The sequence below is a fragment of the Lissotriton helveticus genome, chromosome 7 (genome assembly GCF_964261635.1).
Source record: "Lissotriton helveticus chromosome 7, aLisHel1.1, whole genome shotgun sequence".
NCBI lineage: Eukaryota > Metazoa > Chordata > Amphibia > Caudata > Salamandridae > Lissotriton > Lissotriton helveticus.
In genome coordinates this window covers 1,842,459,190-1,842,478,249 of record NC_136068.1, presented here as the reverse complement: position 1 = coordinate 1,842,478,249, position 19,060 = coordinate 1,842,459,190, and positions in this window count along the sequence as shown.

Sequence of the window (19,060 nt, the reverse complement as noted above, 5' to 3'; positions counted from 1 at the left end):
GAGATGGTGGACTGACTGGTTAGGTCACCCAAAAAACCAGAGGAAAGCAGGAGCAGGGTAACCACGCTAAATATGCACAGAAGCAGAATAGATCGCTCCAACACTAATCCACCATCCAAGCAAAGGTCAGATGAGGGCGTACTTAACTCTGCCATAGGAGCCCCACCTATTAAGGGCAAGATTAACAACAATAGCTCAGAAATCACCCAAACCCAGGGTCACCCATGCGGTAAAGTACTAAATGCTATAGCTGCAAGTGACCGAGAGGGGGCTCAAGAAGGTCCATTGGATTCTATCCAGCAAAAAAATGATACTCCTACACTGGAGGAACTTTAACTCTCCTGTCTTGGAACGTAGCAGGATTATCTAGCAAAGTTAAGGACCCCACTTTTGTAATATTTGTAGACAAATTTAGCATAATCTGCTTACAAGAATGCTGGGAACAGAGGGAAACACATCTAAGTGGATATCATACTTATTTCTCTGCAGCTAAACAGACCACTAGGGGCAGAAGTTCTGGAGGCTTGACGACATTTATATCAAATATGTTACATATGGAGGTAAATATTTTAAGTATAGGAGGGGATTACTATCAAGCATTGCTATTCAAGTTGGGAGGTAAACAACAGGTCATCCTGATTAATCTTTATAATAACATCCCAAAGGAAGATGCAGACAAGGTTATAGCGGATTTAAGTAACATCTTACACACACAACAGGACCCCGCCCAAACAGAGATGTGTGTCATTTTGACGGGCGACCTAAACTGCCATATATGCCCTCAAAGTGATCTTGATACCTGTGGGGTGGTTAACCTGAAGGGAGACCCGTGCACCCACTTTGAGCACTCCAAGTTTGGTAATCTACTTTACAATCTGGTATGTGAATGGGACCTAGGCTTTGCCATTGAACTCTGTAGTCCTCAAACCGCCTTTCAACCTACCTTTAATGGACGCGGTCTGCGGTCAGTGATCGACTTTACGTTACTTACAGCCAGCTAGCATCGCTGTGTCCTGAGTTTTAATACAGAGCAATCCTCAGAACACCGTAGTGGCTGAAAACATTTATCGCCACAAGATTGCACTCTCTAGAGTGAATGGTTATTCCATAAAATGGAGCAAGATAAATCCAGCCACTTTTCTGCACACCCTAATATCAGACCAATTAAATGATTTTATGATCTGTCTTGCGGAAGACCCCAGCCCAACCGAGGTCGTATCTGCCTTCCAAAAAATAAAAGGGCAAATCTGTAATCAACTAACTCGCAAGAGTAGGCTAGGCGAAGGAAACATGACAGAGGGCTGGTTCGACTCTGAGTGTAGCAAAGCTCACGCGCGGCTGAAGCTAGCTCTTAAAAAGGTACCTAGAAACATAACAGATATAAGGATAGCCAGATCACTCTATAAAGCTGCAATAAAAAAGAGGAAGTTTGATTTGAAAGAGGAAGCCTAGGTAGCCCTACATAAGGCATGTGCATTGAAAGATAACACTGCCTTCTGGAGGGCCGTAAATGCCCCCATCTTTATAGAAAGGAAAACGGACACAATTGAGATAGCTATAGAGGAGGTGGTATGGATAAACCATTTTTCTGAGCTATACAAAAAAGATGAGGTAGTTAGCTCGGTACGCTTTGGTTATCAGCCAGCCGAGGTGTCTGATACCCGGGGGTCTCTTCCCCCTAGAAATAACCTTCTCCCTAGCATAAGTAGAAATAGCTATTGCAGAGAGTTCTCTGAATAAAGCCCCGGGACCAGATGGAGTTCCAATAGACACCTATAAGGCTGACATCCCTCTCTGGGCCCCCCTTCTGACCAATGTCTTAAATAGTTACACAAAAAAGGGATTTCCATCGACTTGGCAGGAGGCGATTGTAGTCCCAATCTTTAAGAAGGGCGATCGTAGCTATCCAAAGTGTTACAGGCCAATTTCACTTTTGGATTCGCTGATGAAAGTGGCTGGCAGAATAATACTGAATAGACTACATACATGGGCCAAGGAGGCTAATGCCCTGTCTAAGTTTCAGTATGGCTTTACATCTGGCGTAGGTACAGTCGAGCAAGGACTTAATCTGACCATAATCACGGCCAAGTACATAGTGGCAAAGAAGGCTAACCTATTCATGATCTTCGTTGACCTTAGCTCAGCGTTCGATTGCCTAAGTCACGAAGTGCTGTGGGACACCTTAAAAGATCTAGGCATTGACCCCAACATACTTAATTTTATTAAAGAACTTTAAAGAGGGGCAGGGGCAAAGGTCCGCTTTGGTAAAAACGGAGAATGTACTAACAAATTCCCAATCATGAAGGGTGTGCGCCAGGGCTGCATCCTGGCACCCTTTCTATTCAACCTATATATAAACAGTGTGGCAGTCTTTTTAATTGATAAGGACTTGGATTACCCTAAAATAGATGGCGTAGCAGTGCCAATATTACTATATGCGGACAACGCAGTCCTAATGGCAAGGACCCAAGTAAGCCTCCAAAAGGCGCTGAATAGCTTTGCAGGATACATGGACGAAAGAGGCTTAAAAATAAATGTAGGGAAAACCCTGACCATGTGCTGCTCCTCTATAAAGAATCTACCGTGTAACACCTTCTTAAATCAGTCAAGGATAGTACTCACTAATACCTTTTCCTATCTAGGGATAGTTTTTAACAAAAAAGGTTCATGGTCCACAGCGGTAGCCGCAAGAAAGCTATCTTTTTTTCGCACTATAGGAGCTCTGAAACATTTTGCAAATAGACTGGGGGGCAGGCCGATACGCGTCCTGTTGGACATCTATAAGGCTAAGTGCGTATCGACCACCACTTACGGGGCAGGTATCTGGGGGGTTGCAGATTCCTCAGAAATTTAAACGTGTGACAATGCCTTTCTGAGATATCTGCTGGCTGTCCCTAAATCCACTTCTAGCTATGTATGTCACAAAGAGCTTGCCTTGGTCTACATAACAGATTTAATCAAGGTTTCCCCAGTCCTGTTATGGCATAAAGTGTGGACAACACCCGAAACTGAGTTTAACCGGGCCATCATTCAGGATTGTGTCAAACAGCAGGGGGCAAAACATATCCATTGGCTTGGCTATGTAAAAGACTTTTTAACAGACATAGGCCACCCTGAGTTTTACAACGTCCCCTCCACTCTATCTTCCATCTCCAAAAAAGCCCTTAAGGACGTTTGTCTAGAGCATTTGAAAGAACAACGCGGGCAGATAGAGAGGAAGAAGGTGTCTGTCATTCAACATCAATACCTATTATATGGCCCGGGCACACAGCTATATCTGTCATCAAATTACTCTAGCTATAGCAGAATGCTGCTAGCCCGCATGAAAACAGGGACCTTTTTTAGAATGGAAACCTTTCCAACCATTAATGATTGGGCAATAAATCTAATGCCATGTCCTTGTGATGATTCTTCCTTGCAATCATCTATACACTGTATTTTATTCTGTAAATTTTATTCGCATAGTAGGAAAAGATTTTTACTACCTTTGTTAAAAGTCTGGGGACTGAGACAATGTAGGCCCGCTTTTATCAAGATACGATTGTTACAAAATGAAAAGACTATTTATGCTGTCTCCCTGTTTTTAAAGAGTATCATTAGGTGCAAATCCTCTATGTCATAATACCTTCTTTAAAAATAATTTGCACTTTTCTCTCTTTTTGCCTTTTTCAGCCTGTTTTTCCCTGCTGCTGCTGCCCCCGCAGCCCTTCCCCCCCAGCAGGACAGGCTCAATCCAGCTCCCCTCCCCGCTCCCGCCTCCCAGCTGCCCAGCCCTCTCCGACCCCTACTTAATGGCGGCTGCTGCGGGGACAGGCGAGCAAGACCACTGACTCATTGTCCGTGAAATTGCTCTCCCTCCCTCGCAGCTCCATCATTAAGTGAGGCCTTCTCCTGAGCCCCTGCACTCTTGAGTGTTGATGTTCGAGGCCCTCCTCCACCCGCAGGTTTCACCTGCGCCTCATTCCTGGTGGTCCAGTGGACCTCTTTCTCCATTCTCTCGCTCCGCTTTTTCTCACCTTTTTCACTTGTTTTCCCCTTCACTTCTATCTCCCTCCTTCACTCTCCTTTTGAGTCTTTCCTCCGTTTTCTGTCATTTTCCCCTCATTTTAAGCTTCCCCTTCACTCTCCTTCTGTGTCTTTCCTCAGTTTTCCACTTGTTTTTTTACCCTCATCTCAATCTCCCCCTTTTACTCTCCTGTGTCCTCTGTGTCTTTCTTCCACTCTTTCTTGCACTTTTGCTGCCTTATTTGCACTTTTCTCTCTCTTTTTGCCTTTTTCCTTTTTCTTTTTTCAGCCCATTTTTTCCCTCCGCTATTGCCCCCGTGGCCCCTCCCCCCCAGCACGACCAGAGTGGCCGGCCCAGTTCGTCAAAGCTTAGTCTAGGCTTTTCTTCACGGGGAACTTGTGTGGGTAGAAGACATATGGTCAAGGTAGGAGTGACACACAGCACAGGCCACGTCAACCACCACTAGGCACATAGACTAAGCTTGTGGCTTGATTGCCACCGTCATCCTCTGTCAAAATAGGGTCTATGTCCCCCTGCTTTATTACAATGGCATTACAGTCAATGCACTGCTCATAACGGTGGGCGCAAAGTGCCATGTTTTGATAGAGCATCCTGCCCGCCAATCCTTAAGGCCCTTAGTCTTTCTTGAAGTGCTTTCAAATGCACACATCTTCACACTGTCTGAGTAATGAGTCTCACAGCATCCTCAGACACCCTCTCTCAAATTACTACCACACAGTGGAAGCAGTTGGGTTTATTATAATGAGGGCGCTGAAGGCCCAAGAAAAACAAGGCTTCCTGAGCGTAAGCTGGCTGCCATGGGGAGGCGTAAGTAAAACAGCACCTGGCACCAGCGAGGTACTAGACAGGACTCAAAATGACCCAGAAACATGAGCACAGTTAAAGCTTATCCCAAGCTTGCTTTCATAGGGATCCTGTGTAGGTAGAAGGAGATGGTTAATGTAGGTTTGACACCAGAAGCATGAATCAGCCACTGTAATTGACTGACATTATGTGTGTAGTGGCAGTATGTTTGGCTGATGGCTGTGAGAGTGGTGGAATGAGTTGTGCTTCAGTTCTGTGGGTGTATGAATGTTAAGGAAACTTGGATGGTGACAGTTTGCTGATCTGAGAGTTGTGTTGGGCCCATGGCTGGTGGTGTGAAGGCAGTGTGTATTGCACTTGAAGAGCGTGAATGGAGAGTAAAGTGGGTGGTGCCTTGACTCTCCTTCACTCAAAACCGTTATGTCTAGAGTTCAGGATTCTGAGACAGTATTAGTCTTTAGTATTTGGCCCTGTCACTAATGGTTGCCCTAAACCCAAGTGGCATGAGTCTCTATTTGAGTAGTGGATGGGCTGTGAGGGAACAATAACAACCTCTAACATTTTTTAAACTGAAATTCAGGAGTTCAGTGGTGTGGCATGTCCTGACCCCACTCAGTTTTTTTGCTCAGAATACCCTGCGAACTTCAACCTGTGTCTAAAAATCGCACATTTTCTGTGAGAAAAAGTCAGGACACTCTGTGATGCACAAAATTGATACCACCCAGTATTCCGACACTTCTCCCAATAAAACAGTACCCCACTTCAGTGGCTGGGCTTAGGGCCTACGACAGCAACACCCCAAATTAGGGACAAGCAAACACCACATTGGCTTCCTACGGTCATAGTTTTCATCTGTCCTCGTCATGGGCGCAATGGAAACATGAACAAGGGAAAATAATTCCCTGATGTCAGCAGTGGAAGGAAAAATACATTCAATCAAAATCATGGGGAGAGAACTAGGCTTTAAGGAAGTGACAAAAAGAATAGGGAGGGCCGCCATCAATAAAAAAAGCAGGAACCTGAGACTGACAAGAAAGCCATCCAATGATGAATAAGGGTTGACTGGTAGTTATGCACACAATGCTGTCTGTGGCAGACAGCTGGAACTGTTTGTAGTGAGACTGCAAAACTGGAGAACGCTCATGCAACATGAATAAAGCTGTGGCTATTCAAAATACAAGTCCTTAATCGTACATAACCAAATAAAAATATTGTTTCCATGCTATTTAAATCATCATTTTGTATGATTTTTTTTATTAATTTCACATGCTTAATTTCTGTCACAATAAGAGCCCCTCTTGCTACTGGATGTAAAGGAGGTCATGGGGCAAAAGGACTGTTTTGTTTGGCAGGTGGGGGCTGAAAGGCAGAGAGCAACTGCACAAAGGGACCCCAAACCCCCTAACATGGCACTGGCTAAGTTCGTGAGAAATTGTTACATTCAAACCTTAATGATGGCCACGTAATTTGCTATGATTTTCCAAATACAGCAATAAAGAAAAAATGAAGAATTATTTTTGTTTCTCCTAGGTTTAGCCTTTTTACAAAACAACCTTGACCCACAGATTTCACACACGGAAACCCAGGTTAGATGTCCTGCACATCTAACCTGGCCTTTTATTGGAATTCTATAACGCATATTAGCAAGCCCATTATCGCCGTTTTAGCTGCAGTTTCCTGCCGCTAAAACGGTGATAATTTTCACGAGGTTCCTTGCTAATATGCCCCCTAGTGCTTTAAATGGGCCGGTACTCCCTGGTATGGAGTACCAGCACTTTTTCATATTCTCCCCTTGAATACCCAATCAGTCGACCCCGGCCAGCTGGGTTTAGCCCTGGCTCGGGAGCTCCGAACGGACCATCCAATCGACCCCAGCCGATCGTATTGCGCCCTCCAATAGCAGCTCCTGATCTGGGAGCTCCGGTTGACCAGTCCAGTCGACCCCTGTCAGGTGCCTTTGGCCCTGGTTTGGGAGCTCCGGACGGCCCACTCAGTCGACCCCAGCTGAGTAATCCAGTTTTTAGTTTGGGAGCTCCGGACCTTGTCGCCAGTCGACCCCAACTAAAATCCTTTCCTCGCCCCTCCTTTGAGGAATTTTGCAGCTTGGCAAACATGGTCTCTTCTGGGTCTCCGCGTGATCCACTGCCTCCCTAATTCTGGAAGGTTTTTCAGGTGGAACTTTTTCAGCCACTGTATTCCATCTGCCTCCAGTCCTTGGAGTTGGCATCTGTCCCCGAGTGTTGGAAGGTAGCAGTAGTGTCACCGCTGCTCAAGAAACCAACATTAGACCCGACGTGTCTCTCTAACTATCGGCCAATCTCCTTGCTCCCTTTTCCTATTAAGATCATGGAAAAATGGGTGACTCGCTCGCTCTCCGGCTTCCTGGAAAACATCGGTTGGTTCGATGAGGCACAGTTTGGGTTCCGCCCCGGGCACGGGACGGAGTCCGCGCTTGTTACCACTTTGGACAACCTTTGTTCGCGTGTCGACAGTGGTCGGGCAGCTTTCTTAGTGTTGCTCGACATGTCGGCCGCGTTCGATACGGTATGCCATCGGACCCTCATCAGGAGACTTGAAGAGTGTGGGGTCGCAGAGGATGCAAGAGACTGGCTCACATCCTATCTTGGCAGTCGGCAACAGCTGGTCTCGCTCCCTCCATTCTGCTCTAAGCCAAGGAAGGTAGGGCAGGGGGTGCCACAGGGCTCGGCCATCAGCCCTATACTTTTTAATCTGTACCTCCGCCCCCTGGTCCAGCTCATAAAATCCTTTGGTGTCGCGGCCATCAACTATGCCGACGACACCCAGCTGGTCTTTTCCTTGGAGGGCAATAACGTGGTCTCGCTGGAGATATTCCATCGCTGCATGGCAGCCACAGCAGACTGGCTGCGGGCCAACTCCCTACAATTTAACAGCACCAAGACGGAGGTCCTTTACTGTTCCACAGATTGGGTAGCGCGGTCACTTCCAGAAAATTTTTGGCCTGCTTCCTTCCCCGAGCCAGTATCAGCGGCAACATCTGCTCGTAATTTGGGGGTGATCTTTGGCCCAAATTTACAGCTGGATCTGCACGTCAACAAAATCACGTCTACGTGCATGACGCTGTTACGCATGTTGCGTAAAGTTCTGCCCCTTCTCCCCGCCCAGGCCAGACCGGAAGTAGTTCGTGGCATTATACTCAGTCGTTTAGACTATTGTAATGCGCTACTTCTGGAGGCCCCAAAAAATCTGGTGGGGAAGCTACAACGAGTGCAGAACATGGCCGCCAAGCTGGCTCTCTCACGTCCTAGGTCCAGCTCTTCTACTCTCGCCTTGAGAGAGTTACACTGGCTTCCGGTACATCTAAGAGTGCTGTACAAATCTGCTTGCTTGGTGTTCAAAGCAGTACATCAGCTGGGCCCTATACCTCTGCAGAATATGTTCACCTGGTACTCTGCCCCACGGCTTCTCCGCTCTTCTTCGGCGCACTTGCTGGTAGTCCCGAGGTTTCAGAGAGTCAGGATGGGAGGCCGATCATTCAGTGTGGCAGCGGCCAAACTCTGGAACTCCCTACCACTCTCTTTGAGAAGCCACAGCGACTACCTTCCATTCAGGAGAGCGTTAAAAACGCATTTGTTCCCTAAAATTGCTGTATAAGTGTAGAGTGCCATCGCTCAAGTTCAAGCGCCAGGATGCCCTCTGGGTGACAGGATTGCGCTTTATAAATACACTAAATAAATAAATAAATACCAGCATTTTTCCTCTGACAAGGAGAGTGTTGATACTCACAGGGGCCTGGCTTTGACGCAGGTGGTGCGCTCATCAGCGCTACCGGCAGCAACCTCAACATGCCCTTCCCAGCGTGCATTTCAAACTGGGTGTTACCCTGGGTTGAGCTGACACCGCAGCTCATGGCTTCAGGACATATGTGTACTACTGTGAGTGGTATGAGAGGAGGGGTGCAGCTTCAGGGTGTTTCCTTTCCAGCAGCGGCCCGTGCAGGTAAGAGCAGTAGGACGGTGGAGGGGGTATTTTGACAGACCAAGGAAAATTAATTATTTATTTAATTTCCCCTTGTGGCCGTCTGTCGAATACCCCCCCTTACCCCTCCCCCCCAACACAGCCCCACCGCTCTTACTTGCACGGGCCGCAGCTTCCTTTATCCTTTTATCTTTACCAGTCTGGTTAAAAGGTGATTTTAAAACCTAGTGGGCAAGGGTGTTGGCCATATTGTTTAGGGAAGTACACCAGTACACACATTGTTAAATGCCTGGAAAATCATCACCTATCAGAAGTTTAAATTAAATGTGTTTGCTTGAAAGAAAATACCTGCCTCCTCCACCACTTTCCTCAAAGAAATACATGTTTAGTTTTTAAACGTTTTACAAGAAAGAATTTGATAACAAAACAAATATGATAATAACTCTATACTGGCTTTCTTAATTGATCAAAACAGACTGCATTCCAAATATCACCTAGTCCAGGCACTTTAGTGTTTAAATTTTTTATTGAAATTTATAATTAGAAAAAATACATATATTATGATAACTGTATGTATTATCAAACAATAAATATAGAAGAACATTGTTATATATAAGCATATAGTAAAAAAAAATTGAATAATTAATCAGATTATAGAATGCAATAAATACATAAACATATAAGCGCAAGGACAAATATTTGGATTTATATTTAGGCCATAAAAAATGGATTTAATGGAAGGGGGGAAGAGAGAGGTAAGGAAAGGAGGGATCACAAAAGAAATCGGTAAGTGAAAAATGTACAAATATGAAACATAATACAATATGAGTATGTTCCAAGGAGAAAAAGACAATAGACAAAAGACAATGCGAATAGGTAAGAGGTGAATATACGGGTTAATTAATTTCATTTAAGGTATATATATATATAAATGTATGAGAGGACATTCTAAAAGATAGATAAGATAAGATAAAGTAAGATAAAATACGATACAATACGATAAATACTTACCATAACATAGATTAATTATGCTGATTCAAAGAAAGAGAAAAAAATATATATAATAATATTCTGTGACTTAAACAAAATTAAATAAATTACATTATATTACAGGTCTATGAATATTTTGTTACGGAACCAAGGGAGATGAGGTAGAAAAATGAAATACGAGATGAAGATGGAAAAAGAGAGTGAAATGGATAATATAGAGAAATGTACGAACAATAAATGAAAACAATAGGCATATCGTGCAGAATGTAAGTGTAAGCAGAGACACACATGTATAAATATTCATATTAAAAGATATAGAATTACATGTAAAAGTTATGGTGAATAGCTATTAAAAACAACAACAAATAGTACATAACCTCTTCTATGCTCAGGACGGCATAAATACAATGTGTTGAGATTTATAACCACCAATAATGAATAATGAATGAGAATAAGAGGAAATAGAAGGTAAATTACTGTGTAGAAGGGCCATTAGCGTTAGCATCAGTATTTGAAGCTAGAAAGGGTGACCATATTCGAAGAAAGAGATCGGCTTGATCCTGTATGTTGTATATCATACGTTCGTAGGAAGCTGTTTGGATCATGGCCACCATCCATGTTTCTTGTGATGGTGGTTGAGGCGATTTCCATTGCCGTAATATACACACACACACTACTTACTGGGCTCACATCCTCGTCTCCATAGGAAAGCATCATTATGGAATAATTCTGCAATTCGTATTAATAAAAAATCAATTTTTGGGCCTATTTGGGAATCAGCAGGTGTTTCCACCCTAGATCAACTTTTTTCAAATGGTGATATTAAATCATTTGTCCAACTGCAGGAAGAATTTTATTTGCCTGATATTCAACTTTCAAAATATAGCCAGTTACAGCAATCCTTACGAAGAAGTCTAGGACCCCCACCATGGCTCTTGCCTGACTCACCAGTTGTGACATATCTCCATACTTGGGGTAAGTTGAAAGGAGCTACATCAGGATTCTACCAAACTCTTACTTCTCATCTTTTTTCTCATCACAAACTCTACGTACTAAATGGCAAACCTTATTATCGGTCTCTTATACCGATGATGAATGGTTTGACATTCTTAACAGTGAAGGCACTTTAGTTCTCGGGTGGTTAATGTATTTGCTGTTTCGACTCGGCACGAAATTGCATGGAGGGTCAATGTGTCTTCTGTGAAGCACAGTATGAAACATGCAGATCACAGATTTCTTTTTCATGTAGATAGCTCAGTTGGTTACTGTTTTTGTTGCAGAGATCCTTCTGTTACATGCAGATCCCAAGTTAAAATCCATGTCATATAGTTTAGTGACTTGTGATCCTGCATCAAGGAAATGCATGTAAACTACAAACGCATGCGCTTAGAACCTTGCTGTTTTCCTCAATAGTTTGTTATTCCAAAAGGATTACTTTGGTTAATAAAAAAACACTTATTAGTAAGTGCTATATAAAGTGTTAATAGTGTAGTGATGAATAAATATGTTAGAGATTCTTACAGTGCATTCAGATTTCTTGCATACATAGCTTAGAAAAGTAAAAGAACTAGCTCTGCTCCTTGACCCTCACTGAGGCCCACCCCCAGACCACAGCTCCTTTTGGTGAGTACCTGTACTTATTTCTTTCCATTTAAAGCACTCCAGACACAACAGCAGGCCTGTTGGGACTGTGCAGCAGTAGGCACACTGGTGGCTGCTCCTAGGGTGGCCTTATGCAGTGCTTGTGCAAGAAATGTAGCCCGCTCTTCTGACTTCCACAACCCCCATGTTCAGGCGCTTCCTTCCACCCTGGAGCATATGCAACAGGAATCTTTCTAAATGCACATTCTCCGGTCCCTGCAATGCATTCACCGTGCTGCATGGTTCCAGTGACTTCGAAGGTAGTAATGAGCAGCATGCTCATTGCTGGAACAATCAAGAGTCTGTTTATTCCTGCAGGGTAATCCATCTTCTGAGAAAAAGAAAGGTGCAGAGTCCAATGGTAGAAGTGGGCAGGATCGGAAAGGCACGGCGTGACCCTACTTTTTAAAATTTAGCACAGTCCATTCCCCTACTTCTTTGTTTTAAAAAATGCGTCCCAGGACGGCACAAAAGATCTGAACTTAAAAAATATGATGTGATTTTTATTTATTTAACTCCCACCGGAAGTTCGCAGAAAATCCTCATTGACGGCGTTCAAAGTGGAAGCCAAAATATTCCTAATGAACAAATTCATACCCTAATAGGGTTAGTCTCACAGACCCGTTAACATTGCACCTGCTGACTTTGTTCTTACTTTTGATACAACTCACCCTTGAACATTGTGTTTCACCCTTGTTACCCACCTACACTTGTTTTATTGTATTACCCTCCTAGTTGTATTTTGTAATGTATTTTCTTTCTCTCCCTTACTCTTTTGGATATTGCTTACAGATATTGTTTTGTCCTTCCTCCCATCATATTGTAAAGCGCTCTGTTTTCCCTTGGAATCTTGTTCGCGCTATAAAAAACTTTATAAATAAATAAATACATTTAGTGCATTTTTATAAAGCGCAGACATTGCACGAAGGTGTCAGAGTGCTGTACAATAGAGCTAGTTACGTTACAAGAGAAAAGTGGTACAAAATAGAACATTACAAAGACTAAAAATGAAGGGTTCACAAACACAAAATCCAACACAACACGCAGGGGTGAGGAATGTACAGCAAATAATACAAATTTGCAATGAAGAGCGAACTTCCAAGAGGGGCCTAAGAATGAAGGGTACACAAACACATAATCCAACACAGCACGCAGGGGTGAGGAATGTACAGGAAAAAATACAAATGTATAATGAAGAGCGAACTTCTAAGAGGGGCCTGAGTATGAAAGTATTAGTTCTGAAAGTGTCTCTTTGGAAGAGAAGAGATTTGAGATCAACTTTGAAGATCCAGGTAGAGGAGGTGGTACGGAGCAATAGGGGAAGTGAGTTCCAGATTCTCACTGCATTGCTTGAGAAGGATTGCGCCATCGATCTTTCCCTTTTGAAGACGGGGGGTTCAAGCAGAAGCATTTCCGCATTGCGAGAGGGTCGAGAGCCTCCGGACAATTTCAATTTATTTGCCAGGTAACAAGGGGAGGATGTGTGCAAGGCTTTGTGTGTGAGGCAGGCAGTTTTGTAAATAGATCTTGCCTCGATCGGAAGCCATCGAAGAGAGGACAGGATAGGAGTAATGTGGTTGCTTCGTTTAGACCCTGAAATGAAGCGAGCTGCTGAATGGAGGATGGATTTAAGAGGGGAGAGGTAGGATTTGGGTAGGCCCGTCAGAAGAGAATTGCAATAATTTAGTCTTGAGAGAACCAGCGATTGTACCAAGGTTTTTAAGTCTTTCTCCGGGAAGAACTGACGGATCCCCCACAGAAGGCGCAACTGGTACCGTGCATTCTTGGCAAGAGAGTTGATGCGGGAGATTAAGTTGAGTCTTTTTTCAAGAATGACACCTAGGGATTTAGCTCTGTCGACAATGATGTGTTTGTTGTTGAGTACGTTCAGCTGATCCATCCATGATTGACCAGGTGGAGGCGAGAGAGAGGTAGAAAGGAGGAGGAATTCAGTTTTGGTGGGATTTACAATGAGTTGGTGAGCTAACATTCAGTTGTGGATGGAGTTGAGAGTAGAGTCGTGTAAAGAGAGATCGTGTCGGAAGACACCTCGAGGTAGATTTGAGTGTCATCCGCATAAAGATGGTAATGGATCCCAGATTTACTTAGGAGGTTCCCTAATGGTTCCAGGTAGAGATTAAACAGAGTGGGTGCCAGGATAGAACCTTGAGGGACACCTTGACCTAAGCCAATGGAGATAAAAGACTGTTTGCTATCTTAATCATTTGGGATCTGTCCGAGAGGAAAGAGGCAAACCATTTAAGCACTGTGCCATCCAATCCCATTCTCTGTTGAAGAGTGTTGAGGAGGGTGCTATGATTAACAGCGTCAAAGGATGCAGAGAGGTCTAGAAGAATTAGAAGACAGGATTCCCCAGAGTCGAGTATATGCAACGCATCATCAATCACTTGCCGAAGGGCTGTTTCAGTGCGGCAATTTTGGATGAAGCCAGATTGGAAAACGTGGAGGAGATTATTGTCCATAATATGTAGGAAACGTGGAGGAGATTATTGTCCTTAATATGTAGGGAAAGTTATTTTGCAACACATTTTTCAGTGATTTTCGAATGAAAAGGGAGGTTGGTGATAGGGCGGAAGTTGTTGAGGTCGGTCACATCAGTGGAGGTTTTTTTTTAGAAGAGGGGTAACCTGTCCTGATTTAAGAGCAACAGGGAGGGAGCCTTGAATGAGGAAGAGAAGAGATTAACTAGCCTGGTACAGTAAGAGAGAGTATGGGTGTAGAAATCGATGGGGATGACGCTATGGATGGGGTCAGAAGAGTGGTTGGATGGTTTGGTTTCAAGGATGCATTTGAGGAGGTCATCTTCCGAGATGACGTCAAAGTATTGGCAGGTGACTAAGTATTTCCACACCTCAAAGGGGGTGGGGTGGGCGACTTGATCCACCAGTGCTTTGTCCTTTTTATCAAAGAAAATAGTGAAATTGGCTGCTTTCTTTTTGGAGTCCTCAGGCTTAGTAGTTAGGGGAGAACAGTTTGGGTTTTTGATGCGGTCAAAAAGTTTTTGGGGTCTGTTTTTGGCTGAGTCAAGGAGGGATCTGAAATGTGATGCATTTTCATGGAAGATGTGGTTGTGGTATTTGGATCTTGCTGAACGTAGCAGAGAGAGATTGGAGGTAGAAGGAGATTGTCTTTTCATTGTAGAGAGCTTTATTGAACCAAGGTGCTGAAGGAGCGGGTCTTTTCCTTTTGCTTTGGAGTGGAGCGATATTGTCGATTTCAACTGCTAGGACTGAGAGGCACAGAGTGGTAAGAGCATTGACATCCACGTTAAGGTCAAGTCTAGGAAGTGACCGCATAGCAGAGTCACAAAATGTGTCAAGATCAATGTTTTTAGTGTTGCGGAACCAAGTAGTAGCTCTTTTAGGTTGTCCGAGAGTTATAACGTGTGAAAGATGAAAACGGAAGGGAACGAGTAAGTGGTCAAATCAGTCTACATGGATGGGGGGAGCAGTCATCAGCAGGTCTGCTTTGGATATAACAAGATTCAGAATTGAGCCCTTGGAATGAAGTTTCCGAGCAATGTTGGAAGAGATCGTTGGCTGAGAGAAAGGTGGCAAGCTTGTTGGCAGCCGAGTCTTCCAAAGAGCCCCAATGGAGATTACAGTCACCCAGGAAGATCTGTCTGTCACTTCGATAAAATTGGTCACTGATGAAGTCAGTGAGTTCCTCCACAAAGGAAGAGAAGTTACCAGGCGGGTTGGTGATGGCATGGTATCTAAAGGGTGAGCCATGATGTATTTGAAGCTCTAGGGATAGGCATTGAAATGTACGGAAAAGGGGTGGTAGGGAAGGCTTTCAGTTGAAGGGAATTCCTGAAGATGATAGCGAGGCCGCCCCCAATTTTGTCTGATCTGTCATTTCTGAGTATAGAATAGTCAGTGGGTACCAGAAGGTCAAGCAAAGTATGAGAGGAGTCATTAAACCAGGTGTCAGTGAGGAAGAACATGTCAAGATTCTGGAGGGTGATAATGTCAGAAATTTCCAATTTGTGTTTGATTGCGGATCTGTAGTTGTGGAGCAAGCTGTGCAGCTCTGACGCAACTGTTTTGGAGATGGGGGTGTTAGGGCTATTAAGGGAGATAGGGTTAAGATTCATGAATGAGGGTGCCCGGTAAGAGGGAGGCTGGTAGGTTCTGACAGAGAAGATGGTCCAAATAGTGAACTGCGTAGAATTAATGGGAGAGGAAGGTGGAGGGGGAGTGACGCTGCTGGTCTTGTAGCTGGCTAGTAAGTTGGAGATGTCTCTAGAGGACAGACTGTGGTTGGCTTTATTGGGGGGCGGGAGCACGGAACTCCTCGGGAGGATATTAGGGAAGGAGGACATCTTGGTGCTTAAAAGTGAGATGGACGGTACAAGCTGGGAATTAGAAGAGATGAGAGAATCAAGTTTATTTTTCAGGGAGAGGAGAGCTGAGCACAGAGTGTTGGGTGGCTTGATGGATAAGGGCGGGAGTGCAGAGGGTGAGGGGGGATGGGGAGGGGTAGGGAAATGGGATAACGGAGGTGGTGCAGAGAGTGATTGAGGACGGGGAGGGCCGGATCAGCGGGAAATGGGAGGGAGTGCAGGGAGTGATGGAGGACAGGGCAAGGTGGGGCAACGGGATACCTCTGCAGTTGCCACAACCGCCTTTCTCTTCCCCTCTTTGTCTGTGGGCAGGGGCCTGCCCAGCAACACTGTAGGAGCATGTTGCACGGTAGGAGGAATCAATCAGCTCGCGAAAATGGCTGCCTATGTATGCCCCGCTGCTACAGTGTGATTTACACCTCATTTAGTGACAATACCACCTGCCTGCCCCCACTGTGACCAATGCAATGGTCACATCATGATGCTTTGGCATCCCCACCCTTGGCCTTATCTGCACTTTTTTCGGGCTCACCCAGACTGACGACGCCACAAGGAAAGGAAGAGAACTCCAATGTGAAATTTGTGGCAAACTGTGCCCAAAACTTGGCGCTTTTCTTTTAAAAGAAAAATAACTGTAGAAAACGTTTAGGGCTAGATTCATCATGGTATTTTGCAATCACAAACAGTGCGAATTGCAAAAAAAAGAGCGTTTGTGATTGCAAAATAGTGATAAGCAATGCATCAAGCGAAATCGCAGATTTTTTCAGGTGTTCGCAATCATTTGCAATTACCTAGTTTGCGAGTACAGAAATTGCGAATCCCTACTTGCGATTGGCAATCGCGGAGTTGCAAAGCTATGCATGAATAATCGCAATTTACAAACTAATAAGGAATCGCAATTTTGCATTCGCAAAATACCACTAAATCAAACTAGGTGGTAACCAAGTGAAAATATTCAAATCAGGTGGGAAACATTTGGAAAAGTATTTAAACAGGCCCAGAAGGCCTCTGAATGTTTCACAATGGCAGCGCTCTACGTCATGGCGAGGAGGATGAGGTTAAGAGCAGCAGCACAGAGGAGAAGGAGCATACAGGAGCCCATTTTCAGAGTGCGTGTTACTCTGTTGTGGCAGAGCGAGGAGGAAATCTACGAGAAGTATAAATTAAATCCAGCAATGATACATGATCTGATTGCAGATATAGACCCACTACTGCAGCATCAGTCTCGCAGGACACATGCAATCCTCACACATGTGTAGGTCCTGTGTTCCCTGCACCTCCTAGCGTCTGGTAGCTCCCAGGGGTAATAGCTACAGCTGGCGGTATGTCCCAGAGTTCACGTCCACATTTCTTCAGTGCGTTCCTGGAGGCTATGTTGCTGAGGATGCACCAACACATCATATTTCCTACTAGCCCACAGGAATTGCTTGAAATAAAAATTTACTTTTACCAGATAGCCCACTGTTAGACCTGACATCATTGGCTTGAGTCTCTCCTCCATTTTTTCTGTTTGCCTCCCCTGTTGACGATGTTTTTGCTGGTGTAATGCTTTGGGCACTGTGCCACTGCTGATCAGTCCCACAGTGCAAGTGCTCCCTATCTAAAATTACTGTATTAATTGAATTCCATGTTTGGCTTATTTGGTTTACTGTCAGCCCCTAGTCTAGTGCACCAGGAGTGCCAGGGCTTGTAAATGCAAATGCTGCTCGTGGGCTTGCAGCACATGTTGTGCCACCCACAAGAGCGGCCTCGTAAAAGTATGTCTAAGGGTCTGCCATTGCTAGATCCACGTGCAGTCTGGTACTGTCACGCTGACGGCGCAAGTACACCTACTTGCCCGTCCCCAAACCTTCCCTTAGCTTCATGTTAGTCACCCCTATGGTAGGCCTGCGGGCAGGGTGCATTGTAAGTGTAAGGTAGGACAAGCCTGACCAAGTTGGCATGTCCTAATAGTGAATTACAGCCATGTTCTTTTTTCACTATTGCAAGGTAACCTGCTCTCCATTAGTTAGAATGGGCTGCCAGGGTTATTAATGTTATAATCCTAGCTGGCTCGGGGAGCATGGTGCAATGTCGAGTTTGGTATCCCTGAACTCGGGGTTTACTAACGCATCCGTTGGTGTGGATGGTTTTTGGACTCTGGGTTTGAAAATAGCACTTTTAGAAAGTGGCTATTTTCTTGTCTAACTATTTCTGGTTTCTGCTGGTTTGGTGTGTGTGTGACAGGAGCGGGGTGGCTCCAGAGATCTGCTGAGTCAGTGTGGGATGAGTGGGACATTTGCGTTGAGAGTAGGGGGAGAGTAGCTTCTGATAGCCTGCCCTGCCTGATACAATGCTGGCTCCACCTCCTGCCAGGCGACTGATGGCTCTGTGCCTGCCAGGGACGATCCTGGCCCCACCTCCTGCCGGGAGGCCGATAGCTCTGCTCCTGCCAGTGACAATGCTGGCTCCACCTCCTACTGGGCGGCTGAGGACTCTGCCCTGCTCAGTGAATAGGCCAGGTGCTTCTGCCGGGCTACACCCACAACAGACCCAGGATGTTGGGAACTTCCCCTGCATGGACAAAAGGATCAAAGCCAAAAAGGGGTATAAGAGAAGGACCCCTGAACCAAGACTTTAGATCACTTCTGACAAGGAACCTGTAACCAAGGACAAGAAGCCTGCTGATCCAAGGACTTGCCTACCCCTTCTACCAGTGTGCTGTTTGCTGGGGGGAATCCTGCATTGCTTCTTTATTTTTGCCAAGGAACCAGGAGAGAGGAACTGTGTGTGTACTCTCAGACTTTGATAAGAAAATCTCCAAGGACTGGAAGAGTGCCAGTCTCCTGCTGAAGTCACAGGGCTAAAGGACTTCATCTGCTTAAAGTGCTGTTTGCTGGAACTTGTGAATCCAGCACATTTGAAAGAATCCAGCAATCTCGACGCCGACGGACGCCGCCGAATCCAGCTCGACATCGTGGGTAACGGCCCCAGTGTTCTGCTTCCTCGACGCCGGCCGCCAGGCCCGATCGATGCCAGTAGCGACGCCAGTGAGTAGCGAGTTCGGCTCCAGCTCCAAGTGACCCTGTGTCTGCACCGCTGCTGATCGCATCGACTTCGAGCCCTCTCGACGCCGTGAGCGCTGCTCACTCTTGCAACACCATCGACATCGACGCCGAAGACGCGACGCCGGACATCTCAACGCCGCTGATCATCGTGTGCTTCACTTTTCCAAGGTACTGTGTTGTGGGGGTCGTGCTCGACTCCAGGCTCGACGTAGCGCTCCTCGCGGTCGA